Source organism: Oncorhynchus gorbuscha, linkage group LG03 (genome assembly GCF_021184085.1).
Source record: "Oncorhynchus gorbuscha isolate QuinsamMale2020 ecotype Even-year linkage group LG03, OgorEven_v1.0, whole genome shotgun sequence".
NCBI classification, from domain to species: Eukaryota; Metazoa; Chordata; class Actinopteri; order Salmoniformes; family Salmonidae; genus Oncorhynchus; species Oncorhynchus gorbuscha.
This window is the reverse complement of record NC_060175.1, coordinates 105,393,263-105,406,307: the sequence shown is the minus strand read 5'-3', so window position 1 is coordinate 105,406,307 and position 13,045 is coordinate 105,393,263. Positions and strand designations below refer to the sequence as shown.

At 46.3% G+C, this 13,045-nt stretch overlaps 1 long non-coding RNA gene across 1 annotated transcript; it reads right to left on the bottom strand.

Annotated features, from left to right (window-relative positions):
- Positions 1 to 10,698: 10,698 nt before the first annotated feature.
- On the bottom strand, positions 10,699 to 12,826 carry LOC124023611. Its single transcript, XR_006836711.1, has 3 exons — positions 11,767 to 12,826; positions 11,455 to 11,655; positions 10,699 to 11,387 (listed from the first exon to the last, which is right to left on the bottom strand). It is a non-coding gene; the product is annotated as an uncharacterized LOC124023611 (long non-coding RNA).
- Positions 12,827 to 13,045: the final 219 nt, after the last annotated feature.

Sequence of the window (13,045 nt, the reverse complement as noted above, 5' to 3'; positions counted from 1 at the left end):
CCAATCAAATAGGAGGGTTTTCAGTGAGTCACAGACCAGTCAAATAGGAGGGTTTTCAGTGAGTCACAGACCAATCAAATATGAGGGTTTTCGGTGAGTCACAGGTCAGTCAAATAGGAGGGGTTTTCAGTGAGTCACAGACCAATCAAATAGGAGGGTTTTCAGTGAGTCACAGGCCAGTCAAATAGGAGGGTTTTCAGTGAGTCACAGGCCAGTCAAATAGGAGGGTTTTCAGTGAGTCACAGACCAGTCAAATAGGAGGGTTTTCAGTGAGTCAAAGACCAGTCAAATAGGAGGGTTTTCAGTGAGTCACAGGCCAATCAAATTGGAGGGTTTTCAGTGAGTCACAGGCCAATCAAATCGGAGGGTTTTCAGTGAGTCACAGGCCAATCAAATAGGAGGGTTTTCAGTGAGTAAGACCAGGCAGACCAGCCAATCAAATAGGAGGGTTTTCAGTGAGTAAGACCAGTCAAATAGGAGGGTTTTCAGTGAGTCACAGGCCAATAAATAGGAGGGTTTTCAGTGAGTCACAGACCAGTCAAATAGGAGGGTTTTCAGTGAGTCACAGACCAGTCAAATAGGAGGGTTTTCAGTGAGTCACAGACCAATCAAATAGGAGGGTTTTCAGTGAGTCACAGGCCAATCAAATAGGAGGGTTTTCAGTGAGTCACAGGCCAATCAAATAGGAGGGTTTTCAGTGAGTAAGACCAGGCAAATAGGAGGGTTTTCAGGGAGTCACAGGCCAATCAAATAGGAGGGTTTTCAGGGAGTCACAGGCCAATCAAATAGGAGGGTTTTCAGGGAGTCACAGGCCAATCAAATAGGAGGGTTTTCAGGGAGTCACAGGCCAGTCAAATAGGAGGGTTTTCAGTGAGTCACAGGCCAATCAAATAGGAGGGTTTTCAGTGAGTAAGACCAGTCAAATAGGAGGGTTTTCAGGGAGTCACAGGCCAATCAAATAGGAGGGTTTTCAGTGAGTCACAGGCCAATCAAATAGGAGGGTTTTCAGTGAGTAAGACCAGTCAAATAGGAGGGTTTTCAGGGAGTCACAGGCCAATCAAATAGGAGGGTTTTCAGTGAGTAAGACCAGGCAAATAGGAGGGTTTTCAGTGAGTCACAGGCCAATCAAATAGGAGGGTTTTCAGTGAGTCCCAGACCAATCAAATAGGAGGGTTTTCAGTGAGTCACAGACCAATCAAATAGGAGGGTTTTCAGTGAGTCACAGGCCAATCAAATAGGAGGGTTTTCAGTGAGTCACAGACCAATCAAATAGGAGGGTTTTCAGTGAGTCACAGACCAATCAAATAGGAGGGTTTTCAGTGAGTCACAGGCCAATCAAATAGGAGGGTTTTCAGTGAGTCACAGACCAATCAAATAGGAGGGTTTTCAGTGAGTCACAGACCAATCAAATAGGAGGGTTTTCAGTGAGTCACAGGCCAGTCAAATAGGAGGTTTTCAGTGAGTCACAATCAAATAGGAGGGTTTTCAGTGAGTCACAGACCAGTCAAATAGGAGGGTTTTCAGAGAGTCACAGACCAGTCAAATAGGAGGGTTTTCAGTGAGTCAAAGACCAGTCAAATAGGAGGGTTTTCAGTGAGTCACAGGCCAATCAAATTGGAGGGTTTTCAGTGAGTCACAGGCCAATCAAATTGGAGGGTTTTCAGTGAGTCACAGGCCAATCAAATAGGAGGGTTTTCAGTGAGTAAGACCAGGCAAATAGGAGGGTTTTCAGGGAGTCACAGGCCAATCAAATAGGAGGGTTTTCAGTGAGTAAGACCAGTCAAATAGGAGGGTTTTCAGTGAGTCACAGGCCAATAAATAGGAGGGTTTTCAGTGAGTCACAGACCAGTCAAATAGGAGAGTCACAGACCATCAAATAGGAGGGTTTTCAGTGAGTCACAGACCAATCAAATAGGAGGGTTTTCAGTGAGTCACAGCCCAATCAAATAGGAGGGTTTTCAGTGAGTAAGACCAGTCAAAGAGGACAGAGTCACAGGCCAATCAAATAGGAGGGTTTTCAGGGAGTCACAGACCAATCAAATAGGAGGGTTTTCAGGGAGTCACAGGCCAATCAAATAGGAGGGTTTCAGGAGTCACAGGCCAGTCAAATAGGAGGGTTTTCAGTGAGTCACAGGCCAATCAAATAGGAGGGTTTTCAGTGAGTAAGAGTCAAATAGGAGGGTTTTCAGGGAGTCACAGGCCAATCAAATAGGAGGGTTTTTGAGTAAGACCAGACAAATAGGAGGGTTTTCAGTGAGTCACAGGCCAATCAAATAGGAGGGTTTTCAGTGAGTCCCAGACCAATCAAATAGGAGGGTTTTCAGTGAGTCACAGACCAATCAAATAGGAGGGTTTTTGAGTCACAGGCCAATCAAATAGGAGGGTTTTCAGTGAGTCACAGACCAATCAAATAGGAGGGTTTTCAGTGAGTCACAGACCAATCAAATAGGAGGGTTTTCAGTGAGAGTCACAGGACCAATCAAATAGGAGGGTTTTCAGTGAGTCACAGACCAATCAAATAGGAGGGTTTTCAGTGAGTCACAGACCAATCAAATAGGAGGGTTTTCAGTGAGTCACAGACCAATCAAATAGGAGGGTTTTCAGTGAGTCACAGACCAATCAAATAGGAGGGTTTTCAGTGAGTCACAGGCCAATCAAATAGGAGGGTTTTCAGTGAGTCACAGACCAATCAAATAGGAGGGTTTTCAGTGAGTCACAGACCAATCAAATAGGAGGGTTTTCAGTGAGTCACAGACCAATCAAATAGGAGGGTTTTTTCAAATAGGAGGGTTTTCAGTGAGTCACAGGCCAATCAAATAGGAGGGTTTTCAGTGAGTCACAGGCCAATCAAATAGGAGGGTTTTCAGTGAGTCACAGGCCAATCAAATAGGAGGGTTTTCAGTGAGTCACAGGCCAATCAAATAGGAGGGTTTTCAGTGAGTCACAGGCCAATCAAATAGGAGGGTTTTCAGTGAGTCACAGACCAATCAAATAGGAGGGTTTTCAGGGAGTCACAGACCAATCAAATAGGAGGGTTTTCAGGGAGTCACAGACCAATCAAATAGGAGGGTTTTCAGGAGTCACAGACCAATCAAATAGGAGGGTTTTCAGTGAGTCACAGGCCAATCAAATAGGAGGGTTTTCAGTGAGTCACAGGCCAATCAAATAGGAGGGTTTTCACAGGAGTCACAGACCAATCAAATAGGAGGGTTTTTTCAAATAGGAGGGTTTTCAGGAGTCACAGGCCAATCAAATAGGAGGGTTTTCAGGGAGTCACAGACCAATCAAATAGGAGGGTTTTCAGTGAGTCACAGACCAATCAAATAGGAGGGTTTTCAGTGAGTCACAGACCAATCAAATAGGAGGGTTTTCAGAGTCACAGACCAATCAAATAGGAGGGTTTTCAGTGAGTCACAGGCCAATCAAATAGGAGGGTTTTCAGTGAGTCACAGACCAATCAAATAGGAGGGTTTTCAGTGAGTCACAGACCAATCAAATAGGAGGGTTTTCAGTGAGTCACAGACCAATCAAATAGGAGGGTTTTCAGTGAGTCACAGGCCAATCAAATAGGAGGGTTTTCAGTGAGTCACAGACCAATCAAATAGGAGGGTTTCAAATAGGAGGGTTTTCAGTGAGTCACAGACCAGTCAAATAGGAGGGTTTTCAGTGAGTCACAGGCCAATCAAATAGGAGGGTTTTCAGTGAGTCACAGGCCAATCAAAAGGAGGGTTTTCAGTGAGTCACAGACCAATCAAATAGGAGGGTTTTCAGTGAGTCACAGACCAATCAAATAGGAGGGTTTTCAGTGAGTCACAGACCAATCAAATAGGAGGGTTTTCAGGGAGTCACAGACCAATCAAATAGGAGGGTTTTCAGGAGTCACAGACCAATCAAATAGGAGGGTTTTCAGGAGTCACAGGCCAATCAAATAGGAGGGTTTTCAGGGAGTCACAGACCAATCAGAGGGTTTTCAGGAGTCACAGACCAATCAAATAGGAGGGTTTTCAGAGTCACAGACCAATCAAATAGGAGGGTTTTCAGGGAGTCACAGACCAATCAAATAGGAGGGTTTTCAGGGAGTCACAGACCAATCAAATAGGAGGAGGGTTTTCAGGGAGTCACAGACCAATCAAATAGGAGGGTTTTCAGACCAATCAAATAGGAGGGTTTTCAGGGAGTCACAGACCAATCAAATAGGAGGGTTTTCAGTGAGTCACAGGCCAATCAAATAGGAGGGTTTTCAGTGAGTCACAGGCCAATCAAATAGGAGGGTTTTCAGGGAGTCACAGACCAATCAAATAGGAGGGTTTTCAGGGAGTCACAGACCAATCAAATAGGAGGGTTTTCAGGGAGTCACAGGCCAATCAAATAGGAGGGTTTTCAGTGAGTCACAGGCCAATCAAATAGGAGGGTTTTCAGTGAGTCACAGACCAATCAAATAGGAGGGTTTTCAGTGAGTCACAGACCAATCAAATAGGTTTTCAGGGAGTCACAGACCAATCAAATAGGAGGGTTTTCAGGGAGTCACAGACCAATCAAATAGGAGGGTTTTCAGTGAGTCACAGGCCAATCAAATAGGAGGGTTGAGTCACAGGCCAATCAAATAGGAGGGTTTTCAGTGAGTCACAGACCAATCAAATAGGAGGGTTTTCAGGGAGTCACAGACCAATCAAATAGGAGGGTTTTCAGTGAGTCACAGGCCAATCAAATAGGAGGGTTTTCAGTGAGTCACAGGCCAATCAAATAGGAGGGTTTTTGAGTCACAGGCCAATCAAATAGGAGGGTTTTCAGTGAGTCACAGGCCAATCAAATAGGAGGGTTTTCAGTGAGTCACAGACCAATCAAATAGGAGGGTTTTCAGGAGTCACAGACCAATCAAATAGGAGGGTTTTCAGGAGTCACAGACCAATCAAATAGGAGGGTTTTCAGGAGTCAGACCAATCAAATAGGAGGGTTTTCAGTGAGTCACAGGCCAATCAAATAGGAGGGTTTTCAGTGAGTCACAGGCCAATCAAATAGGAGGGTTTTCAGTGAGTCACAGACCAATCAAATAGGAGGGTTTTCAGTGAGTCACAGACCAATCAAATAGGAGGGTTTTCAGTGAGTCACAGACCAATCAAATAGGAGGGTTTTCAGTGAGTCACAGGCCAATCAAATAGGAGGGTTTTCAGTGAGTCACAGACCAGTCAAATAGGAGGGTTTTCAGGGAGTCACAGACCAATCAAATAGGAGGGTTTTCAGGGAGTCACAGACCAATCAAATAGGAGGGTTTTCAGGAGTCACAGACCAATCAAATAGGAGGGTTTTCAGGAGTCACAGACCAATCAAATAGGAGGGTTTTCAGGGAGTCACAGACCAATCAAATAGGAGGGTTTTCAGGGAGTCACAGACCAATCAAATAGGAGGGTTTTCAGGGAGTCACAGACCAATCAAATAGGAGGGTTTTCAGGGAGTCACAGACCAATCAAATAGGAGGGTTTTCAGTGAGTCACAGACCAATCAAATAGGAGGGTTTTCAGTGAGTCACAGACCAATCAAATAGGAGGGTTTTCAGGAGTCACAGACCAATCAAATAGGACAGGGAGTCACAGACCAATCAAATAGGAGGGTTTTCAGTGAGTCACAGACCAATCAAATAGGAGGGTTTTCAGTGAGTCACAGGCCAGTCACAGGCCAATCAAATAGGAGGGTTTTCAGTGAGTCACAGGCCAATCAAATAGGAGGGTTTTCAGTGAGTCACAGGCCAATCAAATAGGAGGGTTTTCAGTGAGTCAAATAGGAGAGTCCAATCAAATAGGAGGGTTTTCAGGGAGTCACAGACCAATCAAATAGGAAGTGAGTCACAGGAGGGTTTTTTCAGACCAATCAAATAGGAGTCACAGACCAATCAAATAGGAGGGTTTTCAGTGAGTCACAGACCAATCAAATAGGAGGGTTTTCAGGAGTCACAGACCAATCAAATAGGAGGGTTTTCAGGGAGTCACAGACCAATCAAATAGGAGGGTTTTCAGGGAGTCACAGACCAATCAAATAGGAGGGTTTTCAGGAGTCACAGACCAATCAAAGTCACAGACCAATCAAATAGGAGGGTTTTCAGGGAGTCACAGACCAATCAAATAGGAGGGTTTTCAGTGAGTCACAGGCCAATCAAATAGGAGGGTTGAGTTCAAATAGGAGGGTTTTCAGGGAGTCACAGACCAATCAAATAGGAGGGTTTTCAGGGAGTCACAGACCAATCAAATAGGAGGGTTTTCAGGGAGTCACAGACCAATCAAATAGGAGGGTTTTCAGTGAGTCACAGGCCAATCAAATAGGAGGGTTTTCAGTGAGTCACAGGCCAATCAAATAGGAGGGTTTTCAGTGAGTCACAGGCCAATCAAATAGGAGGGTTTTCAGTGAGTCACAGGCCAATCAAATAGGAGGGTTTTCAGTGAGTCACAGACCAATCAAATAGGAGGGTTTTCAGTGAGTCACAGACCAATCAAATAGGAGGGTTTTCAGGGAGTCACAGACCAGTCAAATAGGAGGGTTTTCAGGGAGTCACAGACCAATCAAATAGGAGGGTTTTCAGGAGTCACAGACCAATCAAATAGGAGGGTTTTCAGTGAGTTCAAATAGGAGGGTTTTCAGTGAGTCACAGACCAATCAAATAGGAGGGTTTTCAGGGAGTCACAGACCAATCAAATAGGAGGGTTTTCAGGGAGTCACAGACCAATCAAATAGGAGGGTTTTCAGTGAGTCACAGGCCAATCAAATAGGAGGGTTTTCAGTGAGTCACAGGCCAATCAAATAGGAGGGTTTTCAGTGAGTCACAGACCAATCAAATAGGAGGGTTTTCAGGGAGTCACAGACCAATCAAATAGGAGGGTTTTCAGTGAGTCACAGACCAATCAAATAGGAGGGTTTTCAGGGAGTCACAGGCCAATCAAATAGGAGGGTTTTCAGTGAGTCACAGGCCAGTCAAATAGGAGTGAGTCACAGACCAATCAAATAGGAGGGTTTTCAGGGAGTCACAGACCAATCAAATAGGAGGGTTTTCAGGAGTCACAGACCAATCAAATAGGAGGGTTTTCAGGGAGTCACAGACCAATCAAATAGGAGGGTTTTCAGGGAGTCACAGACCAATCAAATAGGAGGGTTTTCAGGGAGTCACAGACCAATCAAATAGGAGGGTTTTCAGGGAGTCACAGACCAATCAAATAGGAGGGTTTTCAGGGAGTCACAGACCAATCAAATAGGAGGGTTTTCAGGGAGTCACAGACCAATCAAATAGGAGGGTTTCAGGAGTCAGACCAATCAAATAGGAGGGTTTTCAGTGAGTCACAGACCAATCAAATAGGAGGGTTTTCAGTGAGTCACAGACCAATCAAATAGGAGGGTTTTCAGGGAGTCACAGACCAATCAAATAGGAGGGTTTTCAGGGAGTCACAGACCAATCAAATAGGAGGGTTTTCAGTGAGTCACAGGCCAATCAAATAGGAGGGTTTTCAGTGAGTCACAGGCCAATCAAATAGGAGGGTTTTCAGTGAGTCACAGGCCAATCAAATAGGAGGGTTTTCAGGGAGTCACAGACCAATCAAATAGGAGGGTTTTCAGGGAGTCACAGACCAATCAAATAGGAGGGTTTTCAGTGAGTCACAGGCCAGTCAAATAGGAGGGTTTTCAGGGAGTCACAGACCAACCAAATAGGAGGGTTTTCAGTGAGTCATAGGCCAATCAAATAGGATGGTTTTCAGTGAGTCACAGGCCAATCAAATAGGAGGGTTTTCCTCACAATGGGAATGAATACACAAGTGGTATATCAAACTGGGATTCTCTTTTTGAGGTTTCACTGGCAAGTAGAACAATATTTGTCAGGGAATATGTTTTAAAATTATGAATCTGATTATTTTACATGGAGATGTGGGAAGCATAAAAAGGCTAGCTAGCATGCTATATTTTTTAGCCAGCTAGCCAGGCTGCCACTCCCCTTGTGAATGGGAGTGGGACCGACGAGGGTATCATGTTTCCCACTCCGCCCCAAGAGTAGGTAGATCAACGTAATCCTGTTATAAAGTCTAGAAGAGAGGACACTTGGACCACGAATCCAAATGAATCCGTTCTCATTTGGTGTTGAGTCTCCACCGATCAGTGTGGTCGGTTGGTCGCGGCAGTAGAGCAGTATAGTTCGTTCTGCTAAAGCAGCCGGCTCAACCTTGTGTGTGTGTGTGTGTGTGTGTGTGTGTGTGTGTGTGTGTGTGTGTGTGTGTGTGTGTGTGTGTGTGTGTGTGTGTGTGTGTGTGTGTGTGTGTTGTGTGTGTGTGGGCAGCAATTTTCCGTGATTTATATATATATGCACTGTATGTACAGTGGCAAGAAAAAAGTATGTGAACCCTTTGTAATTACCCGGATTTCTGCATAAATTGGTCATCAAATTTGATCTGATCTTCATCTAATTCACAACAATAGACAAACACAAATGATAGAGGACACAAATGATAGAGGACGCGTCTTTGTGTCTGTCCCATTGTGACGCCTGCGCAGGGCTATCGAGGCCATTTCCATTTTGAAGTAGTCATTTTTCTTCTTCTTCTACTACTTCTATGAATTAGTAAACAAACTGAAAGGGTGCATACTGCCCCCTGGAGGTTGTTGTCTGAACAGATATAAAAGCCATCTGTAGTTATGGAATGTTTGCTCACGACCATAATTCATTGGCTGATCCCTCCTGATGACCTGGATGGAATCATGTGATCCTCTTTTCCCTTAAACCATAGGAAGTCCCATCCAGTTGACTACTTCAACATGGTGAAAGTCCTCAATAGTGCTGCCCATGCGAAAACAGTTTTTGTGGGGCACTAGAGTCCTCTATCTATCTTTATGCCCAAATAATTAATGACCAAATACACCAGCAAAACACTCTTCTTTTCTGTTTTTCAAATGTTTTCCAGTTGGCCCACTGATGACACACGGAATCAGCAACCACGTTGATCTTTTTTCTATTTAACCTTTATTGAACTAGGCAAGTCAGTTAAGAACAAATTCTTATTAACAATAACAGCCTACCAGGGAACAGCGGGTTAACTGCCTTGTTCAGGGGCAGAATGACAGATTTTTACCTTGTCAGCTACGGGATTTGATCTAGCAACCTTTCAGGTTACTAGTCCAGCACTCTAACCACTAGGCTACCTGACTCTAACCACTAGGCTACCTGCCTCTAACCACTAGGCTACCTGCTTTCCCTACACTCTAACCACTAGGCTACGCTGCCGCCCCTACACTCTAACCACTAGCCTACCTGCCGCCCCTACACTCTAACCACTAGGCTACCTGCCGCCCCTACACTCTAACCACTAGGCTACCTGCCGCCTCTACACTCTAACCACTAGGCTACCTGCCGCCTCTACACTCTAACCACTAGGCTACCTGCCGCCCCTACACTCTAACCACTAGGCTACCTGCCGCCCCTACACTCTAACCACTAGGCTACCTGCCGCCCCTACACTCTAACCACTAGGCTACCTGCCGCCCCTACACTCTAACCACTAGGCTACCTGCCGCCCCTACACTCTAACCACTAGGCTACCTGCCGCCCCTACCCTCTAACCACTAGCCTACCTGCCACCCCTACACTCTAACCACTAGGCTACCTGCCTCCTCTACACTCTAACCACTAGCCTACCTGCCGCCCCACATAAAGGTGTCATGTTGATTTTAATTGATTGATTAGATGAATAATTGAATTAGATTAACTATCAATAATCTCAGTGTTTAACAGAACAACCACCACAATGACACAGTCCTGGTAGTCTTATCTTTTTATTTGTTTTTAAAACTCATAAACATTTCATCATTATCTTGCACAGATTTCATTTGGATATCAACATACAATGTTACCCAGTGGCCTGCCACTAATATTAGTAATAGCCATGACAATAATCATAATAATAATAATTACAGTAATACTCATTCCTGTTGACAATAAAACATACAAAGTTTTAGAATTCATGAAAAAGAGGAAATAATTGTGCCACATTATGACAAGGAATGTTTGGCTATCATTTATTTAAAAAAACTTTGCATCTTTTTGCAAATGTTTTTTTTTTTTTGTCCAGGCCGTTTCCGTCTGTTTCACTATAACAAGATCCCCTTATCGTACTGATGATTCAAATGACGTTTTCCTCAACAGAGACCTAGGGTGAAACAGCTCACTATTCCCTACACAGAGACCTAGGGTGAAACAGCTCACTATTCCCTACACAGAGATCTAGGGTGAAACAGCTCCCTACTCCCTACACAGAGACCTAGGGTGAAACGGCACCCTACTCCCTACACAGAGACCTAGGGTGAAACAGCTCCCTACTCTCTACACAGAGACCTAGGGTGAAACGGCTCCCTACACAGAGACCTAGGGTGAAACGGCACCCTACTACCCTACACAGAGACCTAGGGTGAAACAGCTCCCTACACAGAGACCTAGGGTGAAACGGCACCCTACTCCCTACACAGAGACCTAGGGTGAAACGGCACCCTACTCCCTACACAGAGACCTAGGGTGAAACAGCTCCCTACTCTCTACACAGAGACCTAGGGTGAAACAGCTCTCTACACAGAGACCTAGGGTGAAACAGCTCTCTACACAGAGACCTAGGGTGAAACAGCTCCCTACTCTCTACACAGAGACCTAGGGTGAAACAGCTCCCTACACAGAGACCTAGGGTGAAACAGCTCTCTACACAGAGACCTAGGGTGAAACAGCTCTCTACACAGAGACCTAGGGTGAAACAGCTCTCTACACAGAGACCTAGGGTGAAACAGCTCTCTACACAGAGACCTAGGGTGAAACAGCTCCCTACACAGAGACCTAAGGTGAAACAGCTCTCTACACAGAGACCTAGGGTGAAACAGCTCTCTACACAGAGACCTAGGGTGAAACAGCTCTCTACACAGAGACCTAGGGTGAAACAGCTCTCTACACAGAGACCTAGGGTGAAACAGCTCCCTACACAGAGACCTAGGGTGAAACAGCTCTCTACACAGAGACCTAGGGTGAAACGGCACCCTACTCCCTACACAGAGACCTAGGGTGAAACAGCTCCCTACTCCCTACACAGAGACCTAGGGTGAAACAGCACCCTACTTCCTACACAGAGACCTAGGGTGAAACAGCTCCCTACTCCCTACACAGAGACCTAGGGTGAAACAGCACCCTACTCCCTACACAGAGACCTAGGGTGAAACAGCTCCCTACACAGAGACCTAGGGTGAAACGGCACCCTACTCTCTACACAGAGATCTAGGGTGAAACAGCTCCCTACTCCCTACACAGAGATCTAGGGTGAAACGGCACCCTACTACCCTACACAGAGACCTAGGGTGAAACACCTCCCTACTCTCTACACAGAGACCTAGGGTGAAACGGCACCCTACTCCCTACACAGAGACCTAGGGTGAAACGGCACCCTACACAGAGACCTAGGGTGAAACGGCACCCTACTCCCTACACAGAGACCTAGGGTGAAACGGCACCCTACACAGAGACCTAGGGTGAAACGGCACCCTACTCTCTACACAGAGACCTAGGGTGAAACAGCTCCCTACACAGAGACCTAGGGTGAAACAGCTCCCTACTCTCTACACAGAGACCTAGGGTGAAACAGCTCCCTACACAGAGACCTAGGGTGAAACAGCTCCCTACTCTCTACACAGAGACCTAGGGTGAAACAGCTCCCTACTCCCTACACAGAGACCTAGGGTGAAACAGCTCCCTACTCTCTACACAGAGACCTAGGGTGAAACAGCTCCCTACTCTCTACACAGAGACCTAGGGTGAAACAGCTCCCTACTCTCTACACAGAGACCTAGGGTGAAACAGCTCCCTACTCCCTACACAGAGACCTAGGGTGAAACGGCACCCTACTCTCTACACAGAGACCTAGGGTGAAACGGCACCCTACTCTCTACACAGAGACCTAGGGTGAAACAGCTCCCTACACAGAGACCTAGGGTGAAACGGCACCCTACTACCCTACACAGAGACCTAGGGTGAAACAGCTCCCTACACAGAGACCTAGGGTGAAACGGCACCCTACTCCCTACACAGAGATCTAGGGTGAAACGGCACCCTACTCTCTACACAGAGATCTAGGGTGAAACGGCACCCTACTCCCTACACAGAGACCTAGGGTGAAACAGCTCCCTACTCCCTACACAGAGATCTAGGGTGAAACGGCACCCTACTCTCTACACAGAGACCTAGGGTGAAACAGCACCCTACACAGAGACCTAGGGTGAAACGGCACCCTACTCCCTACACAGAGACCTAGGGTGAAACAGCTCCCTACACAGAGACCTAGGGTGAAACAGCTCCCTACACAGAGACCTAGGGTGAAACGGCACCCTACACAGAGACCTAGGGTGAAACAGCACCCTACTCTCTACACAGAGACCTAGGGTGAAACGGCACCCTACACAGAGACCTAGGGTGAAACAGCACCCTACTCTCTACACAGAGACCTAGGGTGAAACAGCTCCCTACACAGAGACCTAGGGTGAAACAGCTCCCTACACAGAGACCTAGGGTGAAACAGCACCCTACTCTCTACACAGAGACCTAGGGTGAAACAGCTCCCTACACAGAGACCTAGGGTGAAACAGCTCCCTACACAGAGACCTAGGGTGAAACAGCTCCCTACACAGAGACCTAGGGTGAAACAGCACCCTACTCTCTACACAGAGACCTAGGGTGAAACAGCACCCTACTCTCTACACAGAGACCTAGGGTGAAACAGCACCCTACTCTCTACACAGAGACCTAGGGTGAAACAGCACCCTACTCTCTACACAGAGACCTAGGGTGAAACAGCACCCTACTCTCTACACAGAGACCTAGGGTGAAACAGCACCCTACTCTCTACACAGAGACCTAGGGTGAAACAGCACCCTACTCTCTACACAGAGACCTAGGGTGAAACAGCACCCTACTCTCTACACAGAGACCTAGGGTGAAACAGCTCCCTACACAGAGACCTAGGGTGAAACAGCTCTCTACACAGAGACCTAGGGT